Source organism: Elaeis guineensis, chromosome 13 (assembly GCF_000442705.2).
Source record: "Elaeis guineensis isolate ETL-2024a chromosome 13, EG11, whole genome shotgun sequence".
In the NCBI taxonomy this organism is placed as follows: Eukaryota; Viridiplantae; Streptophyta; class Magnoliopsida; order Arecales; family Arecaceae; genus Elaeis; species Elaeis guineensis.
The window spans coordinates 25564723-25574539 of record NC_026005.2 but is presented as its reverse complement, the minus strand read 5'-3'; positions in this window follow the sequence as shown (position 1 = coordinate 25574539).

Here is a 9817-nt window from a genome sequence, read left to right as displayed (position 1 = left end):
AAAATCATTAATGCAAGCAAAAGCTTTAAATATAAATAAATCAAAAGATAAAACAAATTTAGATTCCTAAAGGAACCATATGTACTAACTCCAATGGACCCAAGATGACTTGGATACAAAATATATCAAATAGTTTTGCAGATGGCCCTTTTCCCTTGTCCCATGAATGGTAGCTTAGCCATTTTTTCTTGAAGATATGATTACAAACTGGATAAGACTCAAAAATTAATGATCCGAGAAGACCATCTTTCTCCAGTTTGTTGACTCTGTCCTCTCATATGGCCTAGCCTAAGGTGCCATAGATATTTTTGGCTCATCCTATCTCTATGACTCTTAGACCTATGGCATTCATAGTTTGCTCGTTAATATTGACACTCACATCTATATGCAAACGATAAAGACTATCAATTAAGAAAGTATGTGTAATAATTATATTTTCAAAATAAATCAAATACATGCCTTTATTGAAATGAAAATTATAATTATCCTTACCAGCATAGAAATAAAAATCAAATTTCTACTAGCTACAGGTACATAATAGCAGTCTTTAAGAATTAAACTAACTCCTAATGGTAATCGCTGAGGGTAGGTCCCGATGGCCACAGCAGTAATCCTTACTCCATTGTCAATCTGGAGAGTGATCTCGCCTTCCCTCAGTTCCTCTCACTTCTTCAAGACCTTGCATAGAAGTGCATAAATGAGTACTTAAACCAGAATCTAAAATCCAACTAGAAGAAGAGAAAATCATTAGATTAGTTTCAATAATGAACAATCAGATATACCTTCAGAAGGCCCATCTTTCTTCCTGCTCTTGATAGTCGTCAGATAGGCCGGACAGTTCCTTCTAGTGGCCTTCGACGTTGTAATGAAAATATTTTTCTTTATCGTCGGCCTTCTTTAGAAACTACTTCTTGGGCTTGGTTTCATTCTTTTGTTTCTTCACAGGCTTCTTCTTCTTCTTAAAAGAAGATTTTTCTTAGAGAAAGCCTGCTCCACAGTCAGAATTGTATCTCTTAAAGTCTTCAAAGTACCCTCTACTGTTACCAATATATTCAGTATCTAACAAAGTGCTATCAATTTTATTCATATAGTAGTTCATGATAAACTGCCCATACAAATTAGGAAGAGACTGAAGGATCAAATCTACCTACAATTCTTTGTCCATATTCATCCTGAGCTTTTGAAGCTCCTCAATATCCTTGATCATTGTCAAACAATAATCATTGACGGACTATCCATCATACATTTTCATTCTGAATAGTCTTTGAGAGACCTCAAAGTGAGCTATGTGACTCTGCTCACCGTACAACTTTTGTAGATGAGTCAACATCTCTTTGGCAGTCCTCATGTCTTCATGCTATCGTTGAAGATCATTGGATATGGATGCTAAAATATAACACTTCATCTTGTTATCCCATCCATCCACTTCTTAAGTGTGGCTCATTGATTAGAAAATAGATGAGCTGGTAACACAGATGCATCCTGATCAAGGATATGGGTAATTTTTTCAAAATTGAGAGTGATTCTCAAATTCTGGAGCCAATCTTTGTAGTTTGTATCGGTCAACCTATTTGTATCGAGGATACAAGCTAAAAGGTTGAAACTCGACATGGTTATCTATAGAGAGAATAGTTTCTAATTAGATATTTATACTTATAAAATATTTATTCTAGAGATTTTAAAAAATAAACAAAGGCTCCCACTATTTTTTCAAATCTTCCACACTTCTCGGATGGAGAAACAAAAATCTATATGCGATTAATTTTAAGTGGGTACTACGGTCCCATTAATCGATACATACCTCATCTAACAATTATTAGTGAGCATAAACCAATGAGTGGACAACATCTTGTCCATTGCTTTACTAAGCAAGATGAAGCGGGCTAGGTCTCTAGTCCTGTGACCTCACTAAACAGTTATTGATATATTTCTTAGTTAAGTTAGACCCATCATTCACTAGTGAACATAAAGCCATCATTGGAACTCTCACGTAACAATTATTGAGCCCAACTCTATCTCTATCCCATGGCATCAAATGCCAATAGAGTAATTATACCTTTTTGATGCATCCGAACCACTATAACCAACCGAGAATGATCAATGTCAGGAAGGCACTTGCATCTTTACAATGATGGAAGACCTCTAGACTTAATATTTATTGAGGAGATTTAGGTTTAGATCTTTTCTAAATCAACAGATCTAACATCCGACTGATCAAATTTAGGTCAGCACATCCATATGTCTGATCAGCCTAGTCAGTATGGTGAACTCGAGTCAACAAGCAATCTAGTGTAAAACTGAATCTCCAAGATGGTTTAGATAAGTTAAGATGAGTGGGGATCCCCCCATTGCTTTCTTTAAACATCAATCAAAATTGATCAAGTCAGACAATGAAACCAATTAAATAATCACCATCTAGATATTTGCCTTAGATACTAAATTGGTCGATTAGAATCGATCAGATTAACCTATTAAAACAGATCCGAACCACTGAGCCAAGTTTGATCTTGAGTCAATTAACTCACATCAAAATATGAATCAATGCAACAACTACAACTAAATTTGACATCGAGCCCCTTTGATCTAATCCTAATCAACTATTGTTAGGTTCAATAACTGCTCAAAATTGATAATGGATTCTAGCCTAATCTAATCAATTTGACTTTAATTGTAGTTTGATCATTAGACCTAATTTGTTCAACCCATACCCACATGCAATAACATAATTTTTAGATCTAAAAATAATTTTTAGATTATATTTCATTGTGTGTATTAGTGGCTTATAATTTTAAAACAGTTTCAGATCTAAATCTAATATATATATACTATATGTGTTTCAGATCTAAACTAAAATATGTATCACATATACATCAAATTTTAGATCTAAAACTAAAAATCATATATCAAATATATGTATAATCTAATCTAAAATAATAATTAAAATATTTAAATATTTTTTCAAAAAATTGATTCGCATCAAAAGGACAATCTTTTCAATATAGGGGTAAACCTATATTAGGACAATCTTATATCAGTCCGATACAAACATTTAATCATTCTAATTTTAGATCTAAATATAAAATAAGATATATCTAATATGTCAATTTTTTGATCTAAAAGATTGATTTAATTATTTCAAAAATAATTTTTAAAATCGATCAATCTTATGCTAGGACAATCTTTTCAATATAGGGGGTAAAATCTATGCCAGGACAACCTTATACCAACACAAGATCAATTTTAAATCAACAAAAAATTTTAAATCTAAGATAAAAACTAGATTATATATGTCTTTAAAAATTAGTGGCTCTGATACCACTATTAGAAATCTGGATAGGATGCATGCATAGATTTCAAAAATCTCTTTAAGAGTAGCGAAAAATAAATCGGGCTAAACTCTTTAACCCACATGCATTAGATCTCATCTAATCCTACCAAGCTCTGGAATAAAGACTTGAATATAATCTAAAAATAAAAATAAAGATGAGATCAAATCTCAATACCTTTGTGCAGATAGAAATACACCACTGATGATCTTAGATTCGAAGGTCCTTGAGCCGCACACGTGTCTGGCCTCTACAGGTATCCACTAGGATCAATCTTGAATCTTTCTTCTCATGGTAGATCCTTCTTCTCCAAGTAAGATTTTACCTCTTTGAACCTTGATCAATAAATAATCTTGACTGCAACTTCAACCCCTGAACTGCAGCCTTCTCCTCCTTGTTCCTTGCTGTAGAAGAGACCCTTCTTCTTCTTGGCGTATGAAGATGGACACCCAACCCTTGGGCATGGAAAAGAGAAGAGAGAGAGAGGTGAGGCATGGAGAGGAGAGAGGAGAGTTTTGATTTCATAAAATTCTATTATTTCAAACCCTAAGAGACTATCTCTTTATATAGACCCTTAATCTAAATCAAGAACCAATTAACTTAAAAAGACAAGTCCTTATCTCATAATAATTTTTATCTTTTTAATCTAATTATTTTTTATTAAAATCAGACTTAATTGGTAGGATCACAATCTCTTATGGCAAGCATATGGGTGACCCAGTTAGATAAGGCAGACTAAGTGGGCGTCCCAAATAATAGAGGGCAGGTAGTTGGGGCGCCAACACTTGGCGCCCCTTAAGGTTTCTCATGCATAAGAGAGGAGGTGTAGCCCCTCTCTATCTCTCCTTCCATGTCAATGCAAGAGAGGGGATGGGCCTCTCTCTCTTCCTCATGCCAATCCAAGGTTGGAAAGTCCAAGAGCCCTCTCTCTCTCCCTTCCATGCCAATGCAAGAGAGGGGATGGGCCTCTCTCTTCCTCATGCCAATGTAAGGTTGGCGCCCCTTGGACTTTCCAAAAGAGATGCATGATGCCATCTCTTCTTTTCTATAATTTTATACACAATATCAGAAAATAAATAAGGAGATAATGAGGAGATAATTTAGCCAACTCATTGACTTAATTCAATCCTCTTGGGCTCACAATTAGGCGCCTAGCTAAATCCTAATAGATTTAGGTTAGGTTCAATGCAATAGACTTGATCCAATCGAAGTCCTGAGAAGAATTAGGTTTAATCATGTGCTAGCATGGTTCTCTTAAACCCAATATAATTTCAATAAATCCTAACCCAATTAGAACTTCATAAGCCCATTTGGTTAATTCAAGATTAAATCTCTTAATGTCTGACCCCATAGGTTTCATTCTATTTGGTAGTGAGATATATTATGATTTTCATCATAATATTATCGAAACTCCTTTGAATTGGTTGGAATAATTTTAACTCTATCCTTCGAGGGTCATCGATCATCAAGACGATGCCCGATGAGTCCCACAATCCATCAGTGACATCTAGCAGTATGTAGTGGCAATCCAATAGAATGAAAGTGTGAACCTCTAGGTATAGTTATCATATGATTCAATCCTTCTATCATGAGTCCCAACTTGACGGAGGTCATGGAGAACTCGTTAGACCCCATTGCCAGTCATATGCTAGATTGGCTCAATTTGAGTTCATTTGTGAATCCTGTGGACATTCTTTTCCACTTGCTTTGGTTAAAGATTTTTGAACTCAGTCTCACAAATCACATGGGACTTCTCCTTTTTTATCAATGTCGATAGATTCCATCTAGGTGTATCCTACTCCTAACAGCGAATCTAAACCTACTGTAGCTAACATACACAGCAAAGATCCGAATGGCTAGGGACCAAAGAACGTGCAGTCAAACTCAGTTTCTTCACTGCGAATAGCCGATGACATCGCAGGTCAAAGAACCACTCATACCACTGTAGCATCGAGAAGACCACTTACAAGTGAGTAGACATCCAAATGGTTTCTCATGTTGGTCACATTCCGTGCAAATTATTCCTAACAACCACCCGCATCTTTATCCCGATATTCCTACACTGTAGACTCGAGACTCATCTGCCCACAAGAGAGGTGAACTGTGCACCGATCTCGAATGGATTGATCATCATCCTCCATAACGATCCTTTGATCAAGAGTATTTAGAAATTAATCACTAATTAATGTATGTCTCAAATTCTCAATACTTTAAGAATATACAAAAATCATCTTTGTTAATTTTTAAAATAAAATCATGGATACATAAATATAATTGAAATGAAAAAATCTTTTATTGATAATAAGAATATTACAAGTACAAGATTAAGTCCTAAAATTATAAAATGTGTCCAGCTAACAATTGACTTCTAGGATATAAATCTAACATCACTTGCATACCATACCAGTATCTCCACACCACTTGGTTATGAGCAACCAATGCATATGGCACACAATGATCTATACTTGATAATCGCTGTTATCCTAATAATAGCATATCATTTGGTCATGATCAATTTAAGGACTGCGCTATAAATTCTCTTTTATTGATCAAAATAGTTTTAAAGAACTTCATCACAACACAGGAGTTCATTAGCAAATGTAACCTTGTGATGAAAAAGCCAAATAATTTTTACTAATAATCAATTCATATACATTTATAATTAGCACAATCATCAAATGATGATTTTAGGACATAATTTTCAACAACTTTTATTTGGACTAAAGCCAGTCAGTATAGTATCTTATACTCATCTTCAATTTCTAATAATTGAATTCCAAGATACCAAATGCTTTAGTAAATGGGTCGATCAGGTTCTCTTTTTCGTCGATCTTCTAAAGTTCGATGTCACCTCGATCCATAATTTTTTGAATAAGGTGGTAGTGATGTAAAATGTTTGGTAAGCTAATGGGACTTTGGCTCTTTGGCATGAGCTATGGCTTCGATACTGTGTAATACAGTAGGATCATCATTGAAGGGTGCTACTCCTAGCTTGCAATGAACCTTTACAATCACATAGCTTTCTTACAAACATCAGATACTGCAAATATTTGCTGTGGGAAAATTCAGTGCAGGGGTAAAATGGTAATTTTAAAACTTTTTCAAAATTATGATTTTACAGTGGAAAAATATTAATTAATCTAATTAATTAATATAAATTTATCCTACACTAGGATCTAAATATGATATATAGCATACATGCATTTAAAATTTAAAATTCAAATTCGAATAGTAGACACTTTACTGTAATGTGTTCAGAACACAATACCTTTGTGCGGATAGTAGATCGCCGCAATCTGATCACCATCGAAAGAGTCTGATCATCGTGATGTAGTCACACAGTGTGTCTGGCCTCTGTGGATCATCCACACGAAGCTCCCGATCTGATCGACTCCCCACGAGTGCTAGCTCGTTGTAGTGCCCTTTTGACGGCCCTTCGATCTATGTCTGTCGATTCTTCAGATGCTTCGGATCATCAACGCAACATGCTTGAGAAATGTTGAAGATCTCCTTAAGATTTTGTGGGCTCACGACACTCGTAGCTCACTTTTTTACTTCCCGAACCCTAGGCTAAAACTCTAGAAAACTCACCAAAAACGTTGCACCCACTTTTCTTTCTTTTCTTTTTTTTCTCTTGGAAGGATATGGACTTTCTTCTCACGCACAAGACTTCTCATGCCCCAAAATTTTTCTCCAAAAATCTTCTTCTTACATTCCCCACTCTTCTCCTTTTATAATAACATCAAACGTCTTATCCAAAAGAAAGGATAAAGATGAGTAATTGCACATTTGAATTCAAATCAATTTTTGAATTCAAATAGACACCAACTCATCCCTTATCCACTAAAGGTGTGAGGCATGGCTTAAATTGTGCATGGAGTAATTTCATGAGAAACTTTTTCTCATGTAATAAATGGGGTGTAAAAAAAAGGGATAAGGTGCAAAGATTGATTGTCCATTCAAATTCAAATATATTTTTGAATTTGAATGGTCAACCAATCATCCTTATCCATTCATATGGCATATTAAAGTGGGGCATGGAGAGGACTTGGTGTGAGGAAATAATTCATGAGAATTTTTTCTCATGAATTCAAATGGGTGCAATGGAAGTGAGGTGGCGCATGGAGATTGGGTCAAGGTGGTTTAATTATTTAAACCAACCTAATTAAACCAAATAAGTTAGGTCCAATTAGACTAATTTAAATCCAACTAAATTAGACTTAATTAGGCTCAATAAAATCTTAATCCAAATCAGAAATTGATTAAGCCCAACCCCTGATCAAATCAGGGACCAAACCATCTCGATGATTAGGTCAACTCCTTAACCTAATCGGGATCAAACCCAACTGAATCAATTCAATTGGACTTGATCCAAAAATAATTACTCCAATCAAATTAAGTTAATTAGTGATCAAATCACTAATTAAACCTCTCATAAATATTGAGTCCAAATCTGATGGGCAATCAGGCATCAGAATTCATCGATATGTAACCCTGATCGAAAAAGTCCCAACCAGTGGGACTCTTGACCCCGATACCCATAATGTGTGGAACTCATGATCAGAAATCCTGATTCTTGATCATTGATCCCAAACATGTAGGGATTCTACATCAGCCATCAGATCAGATAGGAATCTCTAATGTGTGTGACCCCGCAGGTTCGAATCTAAGCCGGTAGCACAATGAACCAATTCCTTGTACTAATCAGAAGTGACCATCTAGTAATGGTACCCGATCATCTGGACTGAAGGGTCGGAAGAATCGCAATCGCAAGCACTCCAGAACTTACCATGAATATGGTTACTACTGTATAATTCAATTCCTTTTGGACCCCCTGTGTTGTAGGACGACTCCAGGGTTAAACTGTCAACCCTGATCAGATCATCCGAATTCGTGCTCAACTCAAACAGTCCATGACTCCTCACAAGGACTACCCTGGTCAAGGTTTTGCTAAATTGGAAACCACGACTATACATGGCTCCTAAACTGGAGTGGTCAATCCCATCTTGACAGATGCACCGACAAGTCAAGTACTTGACTACACCCAGCAGCCTTCCATCACTGAATTAAAAATTTAGATAGTCTAGTACCTAAGTGCAGTGAGTTGCTTGCAAGTCACCGGTAGCGGTCTCAGGTCGGAGGGATTATTTATACCCATATTTTATCAGAGCAAATCTTGACAGCAGAAATAGCTCTGGAGTCGATCACGTTCAGTGCAAATGTATCCTTACATCTCACCTGTACGCCATACCCAATATCTCCACACTCATTGGTTAAGAGGACAACCAACCTATATGGCACACAATGACCTATGCTTGATAAACATTATCATCCTTTGTAACAACATATCATTAGGTCGCGAATAGATTTAAGGACTAAAATGATAAATCCTCCTTTGTCGAGTCTAAATAGTCCTAAGGACTTCACCACAACATAGGAGTTCATTAGAAGATGAAACATTTAGTGATGAAAAATACCAAAATAATTTTTATTAATTCATAATTAATATACAAATACAAAAATGAGCACAACCATCAACAGACTGACAATTAACTTTGGGACACTATTCCCAACAATCTCTCACTTGGCCTAAAGCCAATCGTACAGTATCTAATACCCATCTTCGACTTGTAGTTATCGAACTCCTTCACCGTAATGGCTTTAGTGAATGGGTCGGTCAGATTCTTCTTTCTGTCGATCTTCTGAAGGTCGACGTCATCTCGATCGATCCGACACACTTTTACTGTCATCATGATCAGACTGGAAATTAGAGTCTGTAAACCCTATAAGTCTCAAGTCCGATTCACCATAAACAAGCCACTGGTCTTTAGTATTCTTAAATACTTCAGGATGGTTTTAACAACCTTCCAATGATTCTCTCCTGGATCAGATTGGTATCTACTCACTACCCCTAGTGAGTATGCCACATCTGGTCGTGTACATGTCATGGCGTACATGATAGATCCCACTATCGAAGCATATGGAATTCTACTCATGACGCTCTCTCTCTTGAGGTGTTGTCGGATAATCCCTCTTCGAGAGAAAAATTCTATGGCCTATCGTAGATAGCCTTTCTTGGAATTCTCCATGCTGAACCTCTTCAGCATAGTATCTATATATGTAGACTGGGATAAATCAAGCAACCTTTTAGATCTATCCCTATAGATCCTCATCCCTAGGATGTAAGAAGCTTCTCTCAGATCCTTCATGGAGAACTATGACGACAGCCAAATCTTTATTCCCTGTAATGCAGAGACATCATTCCCGATTAAGAGAAATGTCATCCACATACAATACAAGAAATACTACTACTGGACCATTAGCCCACTTATAAATGCAGGGCTCTTCTCCATTCTTAATGAAGTCATACATCTTGATTGTCTTATCAAAATGTATGTTTCAACTCTGTGATGCCTGCTTAAGTCCATAAATGGACCTCTGTAGCCTGCACACCTTAGACTCATCTGTGGATGTGAATCCTTCAGGTTGTA